Here is a 12,373-nt window from a genome sequence, read left to right as displayed (position 1 = left end):
TAGTACGAACTAATATTTTTTTTGTATAACACTCTCAACACGTCAAAACCACATGTATAGATTTCAAAATAATGAAAACTTTTGTTAAAAGGATTGTTTATTCCTATGATTTTGGAATAAAAAAATATTAACAATGAAGAGACTATAAAGTTTGAGATTTATGAAAAGGATGTTTAGTGGGAAAGTCTATAGTGGCACTGTAGCTTCGTTAGCGCTTAGCTCATTAGCAGCCTTAATTACGTTTCAAGGAAAAGGGAGTTTGCGGCCTTAGTGTTGGACTTGTTGAATACCAATATTTTTTGTATATTTTCACTATTAAATAATTAAGACGGTTTGTTTTCTCAGTATTTAAATGTGCAAATAAAATTATTTTGTAAATACTAAGTCAATTTAAAATAACATAATTATCGGTGCTGGTGATGCCTAGCAGTGATGGTTGTGAGTGTCAATTAGGGATGCTATTGCTTGATTGTGTTGGTTATGGATAGTAGCTAGTGATTTCTGACAAGTGATAGATGTTGGTGGTTCATGGTGTCAATTAGTGATAGAGACTTATAATTGTAGTTGATATGATAGCTAATGGTGTTGACGAATGATGATGATGCTCAGTGGTATACTGATGACCATTTGTGGTTGTGATAATAGTGGTTAATGAAAATGATTATAAATGCTGGTTAGTAATGATAGTGATCGACTCTAATTATTACAATTGTGAATAACGATTGGCTATGATTGCGATAATAATGGGCATCGGCGATTAGAGGTGAAAGTAGATTGAGTGGTATGAATGACTATTCTCAAAGAAATCTTTGAATAAATTTCTAAATGATACTAAGACTAAAGAAAAGATAAATCTCATTTTGTAGAATTGATTAAGAACATAATGACGAGAGTTGGTACATGGCAAAACAAATTGTTATCATTTGAAGAAAAATATGTTTTGATTAATCATATTTTATGGTCAATGTCAATCTATTTATTATTTGCAATAATTTTTTCAGTATGTGTGATTGATCAAATACATAGGATTTTTGCAAAGTTTTCATGGGACAACTGAATAGGTGCTAAAAATAAGTATTGAATGGTTATTAAGTACATATCATATAATACGTGTAAAAGAAGTTACATCATAACCATAGATGAACAATTCAGATATATAAAATAACATATCAGATGCATCTAATCATTAAGCATATATCAGATGTAAAAAAGAGACTATATCAAATACATATAAGAACAATTCAGATACATAGAATGAACATATCATATATACAAAAATAATAATTTTTTTAGGAGTTGTGATATGGCAAATACTTAAAAGTTGTTATATGCGTGCTTTCCTCTTAATTTATGTCTTTCAGTTACATTTCTTATTTAGATACATTTAATTATATGTATCTGATTAATATGTATCCAAGATACATGTATCTGAATGTATATCTGAGATGCGATTTATGGTATAATTGATAATATTGCAAACTCACATGAAGAGAGATAATTAACATCTAAATTAGAAGACTTTGTGTTGTTTACCCTTGATAAAATGGCTCAGATACGCTAAATTTTTTAATTAAAAAACTGTTACAAATCTTAATTATTCAGATTCATTAGCTATTATAAAATAAAGAAAACTAACACACTTAATAATTAAGATTCAAATCTAAAAAGAAAAAAAAAACTTAAAAATTGAAATTTGAACAACTTAGATTAATATCTTTATTAAATGCAAATAAATGAGGTTAGAATACTCCAAATACTAACTCATTCCAAGAAAACATTGAAATATTAAAAATTAAAGCAGACTCAACATATGTAGGAAAAGATATTGGATTTCATGTTGAGAGAGACACAACCAGAATTTCAGGCTAATAATATTTTTAACTTTCAAATCCAAGAATTTTTATGGTAGATATTCCTCTTCTCTCATGATTAATTTATTGCTAAATTGGTCATTATCATTGTTAATTAAAATAATTTTACAACCAAAGACTGTTTCAATTGTGTTAGCAATAATTCATACCTTTCAATGCCATTTTTATTTTTTTCAACTATTTTCCTGCTAAGGAATTGGGGAAAATTTACTAGATATTGTTTAATAATTGAAGCTGCTTTTTAAAAAAATGTTATTAGGTACTTGATTGTTATATTTAGTGGTCCTTCCCTTTTATGATTGGTACTTAATACAATTTTTAAAATTTAATCAATCTGGTCTCCTTCTCAGTAATTTACTATATTCTTTATTTTTCAGTAGGAAATGAATTTATAAAATAGTTGTTCTATTTCTATACAATGCCTAGCTAGTACTACAATAACAATAAGAAAAGATCAACTGGACATTGACAAAAGATACTTTATAGAATTAAAATATATAAATATTTTAAAATTTATTTAAATACAAACGCTAAATTAAAAATGATCTTTAACGGTAATTAATTAATGTTAATAGCTCAATTGCCGCTAAATATGTATTTTTAGCGGTAATTAGCACTCTTTGTATATGTCCCTAAAGTCTTTAGAGACACTGGATTTAATGACACTTCACTAATGTCGGTAAAGACTTTAGCACTCTTTATTAATGTGTCTATTTATTACCGCTAAAAGTTATTTTTGTTATAATGAAAAAAAACGAACTTGTGGTTTGTTTAACTTTTATACGTCGATAAATAAAATAGAGTTTAACAGAAATACACTTTCTATTAAACTCTATTGTATCCATAAAAGAACTGTTGGGTCAATTAGTTTCATAGCAAATTACAATTTATTTGAAAATGTTTATGGTCAAAACTTCCAAATTAAGTAAAAGATCTGAAAATAAACACAAGTTTTAATGAAATTAGTTTCTTCCATTTGAAGTTTGTACCTCTACAAGATTTACTTTCAACTTCGCTAGATTTCAATGAGCCTTACAATAATCGATTACGAACATATGTAATCTAAGGAATTATAAACTCTAATTCCTAATAACACATAAACCTTTCACGGCATGTGTTTCCAAAATTATTTTTCTTGACCTTCTAACTAGTTATGAGAAGAACAATTTTATTGTCATATCTTTGCTATTTTTTCACTTGAATTATTTGAGGATAAATAATTATTATCTTAATAAATTTAAAATAGATAGATCATCTACCTTAAAATCGAAAAGACGATAAACGATAGTAAAATCAAATAAATTATATGTATTTACACATAATGTAAATCTATATTTTAATAAGTATTAACTTTAGCACACATAACAAACATTTTGGATTTCTATATGCACATTTCTCATCATCTGCACTTGTGTGTAGAGGTTACCAACATTGGGAAATTGGCATATATATATTGTATTGCTTAATGAGAAAACGAACTTGTTCATTTGATTTCACATTCGTCGTGAATATTTGTCTTTTTTATTTGTAAATGTTAAACAACTTCAAATATTGTATTAATTTTTATTGAATTAATTTAGCAAAAAATAACTCTCTAAAAAATAAAATTTATAAGCTAATTTATTTAATAAATTTACTAGTACAATATAAAACATAAAATGAGGAAAATAAATATATAAAATGATTAAAATTATTTGAAGGTTCTGTTATCTTTATATAAATTAATCACATGATATTAAATCTTATGTATTTCTAGTACCACCAAGGTTCTGTTATCTTTATATAAATTAATCACATGATATTAAATCTTATGTATCACTAGTACCACCAAATGTGAGATATTAGTTATACATCCTATAAAAAAAAAATAGGACTATCAAAAAAATATGTCAATTAATAAGGAAAGCAACACAAACCGTTCAAAGAAAAGAAATATTAGCAACAGTGAAATAATACAATAACTAAAAAAAACATATGTAAAACTAATACTATGACAAACACAAATCACAATGTCCAAGGCTCCTACCAAGCTAAATCCTATGGAAAGCGAGTTAAATCTCAACTACATACTAACCTTCGAAATAAAAACAAAAAAGAAATTCATATATATTAAATATATTAAATTGATTAAAATAAAAAAGACAAAGGAAGCGGAAAGTTTGGTGCACCTATAAAGTGCAAAACCTTTTAAGTCCACTGTGATCTAATTTGTGTTTTTAGTGAATGCCTAACAACAAGAACAAAATATTTAGTTATTATCTTTAGTTTGATAATCTATAAAAAAAAAATCATGTGTTAGTGTACGTTGACCAAAAACTATTATTTATAAAAGGGAAAAGAGTCAAATATGCTCCTAAACTATTCGAAAAGGTCTAGATATACCCCTCGTTTAAAGTTTGGCTCACTTGTGCCCTCGCCGTCCAACTTTTCGTCTAGATATGCCCTTATGGGCGTTAAACGCCAAATGGAATTGCCACGTCATTTTTACATTATCACGTGGCATTGGAAAAGGGTCAAATATACCCCTAAACTATTCGAAAAGGTCTAGATATACCTCCCCCGCCCCCCTTTAAATAAACTACCCGACCCGTTTTCAACAATTTTTTTAAAATTTTTATTTTTTTTCGGTAAATCCCGAAAATGAGTAATTGACTAATAAAAAAAAAGGAAAAATATGAAAAAAAGTTGGACGGCGAGGGCACGAGTGAGCTAAACTTTAAACGAGGGGTATATTTAGACCTTTTCGAATAGTTTAGGGGCATATTTGACCCTTTTCCCTTTATAAAATATGAATTTTGGTCTCTTAGACAGACTAGTCAACTCATTAACTAAACAAAATAATCAGTACACAACATCTCTCACGTTCAGTAAAGTTTTGAAAAAAACACACCTTTAAAAATATGATATAGACAATCTACACTAATACAAATCTAGTATATATGAATGGCGGAATCAAAATATTTACTAGAAATTTAAAAGTCAATGATTAGATATTATTATCTATATATACAAATGGAAGATGAAAATAAGGCCTTGGTGGAAAACACTTACAAGAAAGTGGTTAATTTCTGTCTACAATTATTTATTATTATATCTATAAAAATAGTGTTACCTACAAAATGACAGAACCTAGCGTGACACCTTTCATGGGTTGACCATAAATTTGATTACAAAAGGATTTTGGGTGTGTTCAGTTTGAAGGACGTTGTTTTCCTTCTTCTTTTTTCAAAGAAATTAAATATTTTCTTAATTTAATTTTTTAATTGATTAATAATGGAAAAATATTATTTCAAAATCATTAAAACTTAATTTAGCAAATATTATGACTCCAGACATGAATTCATATCCCTATCCAAATCGATCCGAAAACATAACCTTAACCCCAATCGAGATGAGATCGAGCCCGCCATCTCGGTTGTCAGCCCGAGATCCAACCCTGATCTCAAGACCAGGGCCGGCTCTTGCTTGAAAAATTTAAGGCACATGCCTTAGGCCCCAAAAATTGGGGGCCTCAAATTTTCATCAAGAAAAAAATTATGTGTTAATTTTTTTAATTAAAAAATAATTATTTTTGCCTAAAAAGTATAATTTTAAACAAATATATATTATTTTATTATTTTTAACGCCAATCAAATAGAAGAAATTAAGAAAACATTATTTTGTATGTTTACATTCTCTTCGCTAACACTCATATTATTTATCTTTTTAAAATTCTTTTGCACTTTCTTTTTAAATTTTTTTGATAAGTTAGAGTAATACACTATCAAAAAAATAAATTAATTGTCGAAAAAATTCAACAAAGTGACTTACAATTTTTCTTTTGTTTGTTTCTTCTTAAATATTCAAGTATTACATAAACATATTAAAGTAGGGTTATACCAAGTTATCAATTTTTTGTATCAGATTTTAGGTTCTAATTCTTATCGTTATGTAAAATTTGTCAACTTATTACTTATAGTATTATGTTAACAATTTATATAATGATTGCCTCAGTAAAAGAATATTTTTCAATGTTCAATTGGTAAAATATTACTTAAAATTAATAATTAAAAATGATATTAAAAAAAATCATTTTAAGAAAAGATATCAAGTAATAATATGCACTTAAAAAGTTTTAAAAAATAAACAACTATATTTGATATTTATATAAATTTTAGGCCTCAATTAAAATTTTGTTTTAGGCCTCAAATTACGTTAAGCCGCCCCTGCTCAAGACCTAACCTGATGAAACCAAGGCCAAGATTCTGACTCTGAGACCTTGAGAGATTTGTAGGAATAATAATGTGGCGGGGCAGGGTGATTGTGTGGCAAACTTGTGAAGACTCTGACCCAACCTAGCCCTCATAGAATTTATTTTGTTTTCAACCCGTCACTTATTAATTCTTTTTTCATAAGATAAAAAAAATTATAAAAATAATTTTGTTCATTTTTATGCTAAGTACTTATAATTTAGTATTAGTTTGATATTGTCATTTGATAGAGTGTATTAGCAAAATTAATATATCCATGAGCTTTATATATTAGAATTTCTCCTTTTTATTTTGTTAGCATCCAGAGTACCTTATTGTGGCGTCTTTATGAATATTTAGGAAAATAATATGAACAAAAGGGAAAATTGCAATTAGTTTAATTTTGAAAACATCAAAAATGGATATTAAGCATTTGGTGTTTTACAATATGTATTATTAATTATAATTAACAGTAATAATTAGCTGAATTCGATAAAAATTAAAAATTACCTTTAGAGGACTAAGGAACTCTCTGCAGCTTACATCAATACTATCCATATAATCAAAGATATATTCAAAGCTTCAATGAAACCCTTGTAATCCAAGGAAATTGAATTAGGCACCATATTGATAATCCTAATCAGTAAAAGAAATTTTATATCTAGTGTGTTTTAATTCTTTTATGTTGTGTATCATCTAATCTTTTAATCTGCTGGTGTAATCGACTTAACAAAATTGACAGTCGACTGAAAGCTAGACTATTAAAAATTATATTATAAGAGTTTAATACAATTGACTTATTTCAAATTTTTAGAACAAGCTCGATATAGTTACTTCGTAAATAAAGTATTAATTATATACATGGTTAAATTGAATTGATAGTGCAGAAGTTTTTTCACACAAGAACATTTAGTTTAATCGAATTCAAAAATCACAGAAAAATTAATTGTGGAACCTAATTCAGGACGTAAATTAATAATCTCTTTGGGTTTATATATTAGATTAGTGCTTCTTATGTAATTGTACAAGCAAACAAAATTTCAATTAAAATGGCTGCATGTATATATAATGTATTGATATTGTATATATGATGTATAATTGTGCATCAAGGACTTATATATATTCATATACATTATTTATACAAAATATATACATTATAACTAGAGGTGTGTATGATATGATAGAATACCGAATATCATATTAAAATTAATTTTTTAACACCGCAGTTTGAATATTATGATGTTTGGTATGCATTTTAAAAAGGTTAGGTACTTGGTATTTATAAAAAATAATAATGATATATCGATATTGTACTAAAGTATATAGTTACATATGAAATTCATATATATATGTATATATATAAAATATTAGTAAATATATAAATAGTAATTTAGTATTTAGATGTTGAAATTTTGATTACTCTAGTTTAATTTAATTATTCTTTTGGGTGATTGATTAACAAAGAGAACTGTTTGTACTTTATTTAAATTGTTTTACATATGTAAGCTATTAGTATGATATAAATGAGATGTTTCTTGAAAAGTCAAAGTCATAATTCTTTATTATACGAATATATGTATGTTAAACATGATAAAATTACGATAATCGATTTACTGTACCGTAAATATCAAAATCAAACTTTAAAATATCATACTGAATTAATTTGATATGATAATGGTATATTGTATTTTTAAAACGAAACATTACATAAATACACAACTTAAGATATCACTAGGAGTGTACAAAATCGAACCGAAAACCAAACCAAACCGCAAACCGAGTCAAACCGAGAAAAAAAACCCGACTAGTGGTTGGTTTGACTTGGTTTGGTATTGGGAAAAAAACCCGACTATATTTGGGTTGATTTGGTTTTAACTAAAAAAAACCAACCCGAGACCAAACCAAGCCGACATTACATATATAATTTTAAAATTTTATTTTATACATAAAAATATTTATTTTGATATAATTTTTAAATAATATTGAATATTTGTTCTTTGATTTTACATTGGTTTAGACAATTCAAATACATAATCTAATTTTAATTTCCTTTAATATTTAGTCATGTAACTAATACTTATTAAGCTTATTTTAGCATGATTTAGTACTTTTAAATTATGATCATTTTCATTATGACTTGTTAATTTGCAATATTTGTTTTACGTGATTTCATTATTATTATTTTTTTGTTGGATATTTTAGTGTCATTACACATCATAGTTTGTGTTATTTTCTTAACAAACACCTTAGATAGTTGTATTTTGGTAAGACTAAAGAAATATTTGAAGTACAAGTAAATTATATGTTTGTATGAATACTTTACCGGAAAAACTCAAAAAAACCCAAAAATTTGAAAAATCCGAAAAAACCCGAGGTTGAAAAACCCGAGTTTTATTGGTTTGGTTTATAGATTTAAAAATTCGACACAAATGGTTTGGTTTGATATTTGAAAAACCCCAGCCAACCCGGTCATGTACACCCCTAGATATCACAATCTCTAAAATTCCCTCAATTTAAAAAAATTACAAAAATTTCCTCTTGGATACATCCATTTCCCCTCTCGAATACATCTTTCCATTAAGTAATGTATCATTTGCAATGTATCGGATAACCAAAGAATGTATACGAGAGCAATGAAAAATCTAAAAGTTCTATGATTGCGAAAACTTTTGGAATAGGATGTAATTAGCCCCAAATATATGAGATTTATGTACTTTGTACTTTTTAAAAACCGCATGCCGAATTACTGAACCATTTTTTTCAATATTGTATCATGCCCACCACTAATTAGTCAACATAAAATGGGTAATAATTCAACCCGCCTATATTTGATATGGGTAAACATTGATTGGGTAACAAATGGATTGAGTAAAATACTAATTTACCCATATTTATCTATATTTTCATGAGTAAATAGTACTATACTTAAGAATTCAACATGGAGAAAATATTTTAGTCTTTTTTAGATGAAAAATGTTGAAAATGCTTCATTTAGTTTTATTGTATCATAAAAGTAAAAAAAATAAAAAATCCTAACTTTTCAATATAAAATAAATTTATGTAATAACAAGGGGAAAATATTTTTGATTTCAAAGTAAAGGAATAGTTGCATTTTAGGACTAAAACATGCTTAATGCACCTTAAGCTTAAGCAATGTCAATACTAATACATGATTTGGTTATTTTACACTATTATTTATTATCCAATATAAAATTAAACAAATAAAAAAATATAATTATAATTAACAAAAGAAATGTACATTTAAAATATATATTTTTGGAGGGCCAAAGACTTCACATTTTTAATTATAGAGAAAAATAATTAGTTCTATAGAAGAACATAAAAAGGAAGAGAAGTTACAATTTTTTTTAGTGATATCATGAATTTTGAGTAAATAAAAGTTAGAAGCTTAACCCATTTGGCAAATCCATATTTTACCCATAGTTTACCCATATTTTTATGAGTTGAATATGGGTATCAACCCATATTTTACCCATGTAAAAAGTCACTCACCCAACCCATTAAAATATGAGTGGGTTGGGCGGGTTACCAAAATATGAGCTCATTTCGCCGGCACTAAGTGCAACATAAAAATTTCAATTAACATTGGAACGGAGATAGAAATAAAGAATATTAACAAAAGATATATATATATATATATATATACGTGTCTTCTCATGAGTTTTTAAAATTACTATTCATGTCAAATTTTGGTTCCTAGATATGTGTATTTGGTGTGTCTAGATACATGTTTCTCAGTTATATGGAGTCAAAATTAGGTGTAAATTGTTTCAAATACATTGTACTCAAGTAGATTCACATGTATTTGGGATATGCTGACTCTCTCACTTGCCTCTATCCAATCTCACTTGCCTCTCTCCTATCTCTCTCACCTCATTCCCGACGTATTTGTATTCTAGATTGTATATGATATCTCATATTCATGTATCTAGTGGGATTCGTCTGTATATGAGATAAATGGACTCTCTCGCTCGCCTACCATCTATCAGCTTGCTCACCTCTCTCACTCGCTCGTTCGTCTTTCTCCTTATGTATAGTATCTATATTTTAGAATGTATCTAGAAGCAAAAATACATTTATCTAGGTATATCTATCTTGAAATTTGTATGAAATTATCAATTAGACGATATGAATATATCAATCTATATAAAGAATTAGCAGATATGATAGGAATATATGTATAATTAGGCCTTAAAGTTTTACATTTGGGCCCATACCAATTATGCTCTTCTCATGGCCTTATTTTTTGGAAATTACATAAATATGCAACTGAAAATATCATAATCTCTAGAATTTTCTATCATTTAAAAAAATTACAAAAATTCCCTCTCGGATACATCCATATCCCCTCTCAGATACATCTCTCCTATTTAGGATACATCCATCCCCTCTCGGATACATCTCTATCCTCTCTCGGATACATCCCTCCCATTAAGTAATGTAACATTTGCAATGTATTGGACAATCAATTCTTGTAATTGTGGAAACTTTCAGAATAGGATGTAATTAGCCCCAAATGTATGAAATTTATGTAAGTTTCCCTTTTTTTTTGGTCGGGCGCTCATGGCCTTTCAATACCTCATAAATTCACTTATAATAATTGATGATTGAGTAAAAAAAAAAAAGGGAAACCTGCATAAATCTCACTATTTTAGGAGTTATTAATTACTTAGATACACTTTAGTTTGCAATATTATGTATCTTACTAAATTTTGGTGCTTTCAAATACGTTTAGATACATGTATCTCGGGATACATGGGTCAAAATTAAGTGTAATTTGTTCTAAATACATTATATCCAAGTTGAATCGCATGTATCTTGTATACATAACGAATCTCGCTCGCCTCCCTCATCTCCCTTTCCACTTTCATATGTATCGTGTATGTCATATACATGTGAATCACACCAGATACATACATATACATGTATATAGGGTGTATATAGTGTAATCCACGTGTATCCGGGATACATAACAAATCTCACTATATAAAGAATTAGTAGATATGATAGGAATATATGTATAATTAGGCCTTAAAGTTTTACATTTGGGCCCATACCAATTGTGCTCTTCTTATGGCCTTATTTTTTGGAAATTACATAAATATGCAACTAAAAATATCATGATTTTTAAAAAAATTCTATCATTTTAAAAATATTACAAAAATTCTCTCTCGGATAAATCCTTATCCCCTTTCGGATACATCTCTCCTATTTAGGATACATTCATCCCCACTCGGATACATCCCTATCCTCTCTCGGATATATCCCTCCCATTAAGTAATGTAACATTTGCAATGTATTGGACAACCAATTCTTGTAATTGTGGAAACTTTCAGAATAAGATGTAATTAACCCCCAAATGTATGGAATTTATGTAAGTTTCCCTTATTTTTTTGGTCGGGCGCTCATGGCCTTTCAATACCTCATAAATTCACTTATAATAATTGATGATTAAGTAAAAAAAGAAAAGAAAAGGGAAACTTGCATAAATCTCACTATTTTAGGAGTTAATTACTTAGATACACTTTAGTTTGCAATATTATGTATCTTACTAAATTTTGGTGCTTTCAAATACGTTTAGATACATGTATCTCGGGATACATGGGTCAAAATTAGGTGTAATTTGTTCTAAATGCATTGTATCCAAGTGGAATCGCATGTATCTGGTATACATAACGAATCTCGCCTCCCTCACCTCCCTTGCCGCTTTCATATGTATCGTGTATGTCATATACATGTGAATCACACCAGATACATACATATACATGTATCTAGTGTGTATATAGTGTGATCCACGTGTATCCGGGATACATAACAAATCTCATTCGCCCCCCGCCCACCCCGCACCCCGCCCCCCCCCGCCCCCCCCGCCCCCCGCCCCCCCAATCTTGCTCGCCTCTTTCCCTATTGGTAAAATTGGTAGCAAAAATACATGTATCTAGGTGTATCTTTCTCAATATATGGTAGGAAACTCTTAATTACTGATAAGATACGTAATATTTTGAAGTATAGATAATAATAATAATAATAATAATAATAATAATAATAATAATATATCTAAAGCTCTGATACCAACGAGACAGGATCTCCGAAGACGGGCGGTAGTCCGCGCGGTCATCTTCAATCTAGCTTGTTAACATCCGAAACCGAATAATTTCGAATCGAAATACATATAAATTCTTAAATAATTAAATGACTGTATGGAAGGATCCAATCCTTTTACCCAAGCAAGGGGTCTGTCCAGATTCAAAT

The 12,373-nt window shown here is 28.2% G+C and overlaps 1 protein-coding gene across 1 annotated transcript in view; it reads right to left on the bottom strand.

Moving 5' to 3' along the window:
* The window catches only part of LOC125810175 (serine/arginine-rich splicing factor RS31-like), a 108,767-nt gene that overhangs the window by 95,883 nt on the left and 511 nt on the right, over positions 1–12,373 (bottom strand). The window lies entirely within an intron of this gene.

This window comes from Solanum verrucosum, unplaced genomic scaffold (assembly GCF_900185275.1).
Source record: "Solanum verrucosum unplaced genomic scaffold, falcon-dt-bn FXZP01000281.1, whole genome shotgun sequence".
NCBI lineage: Eukaryota > Viridiplantae > Streptophyta > Magnoliopsida > Solanales > Solanaceae > Solanum > Solanum verrucosum.
Note: the sequence above shows the minus strand (reverse complement) of the source record. Positions and strands in the feature narration are given on the sequence as shown.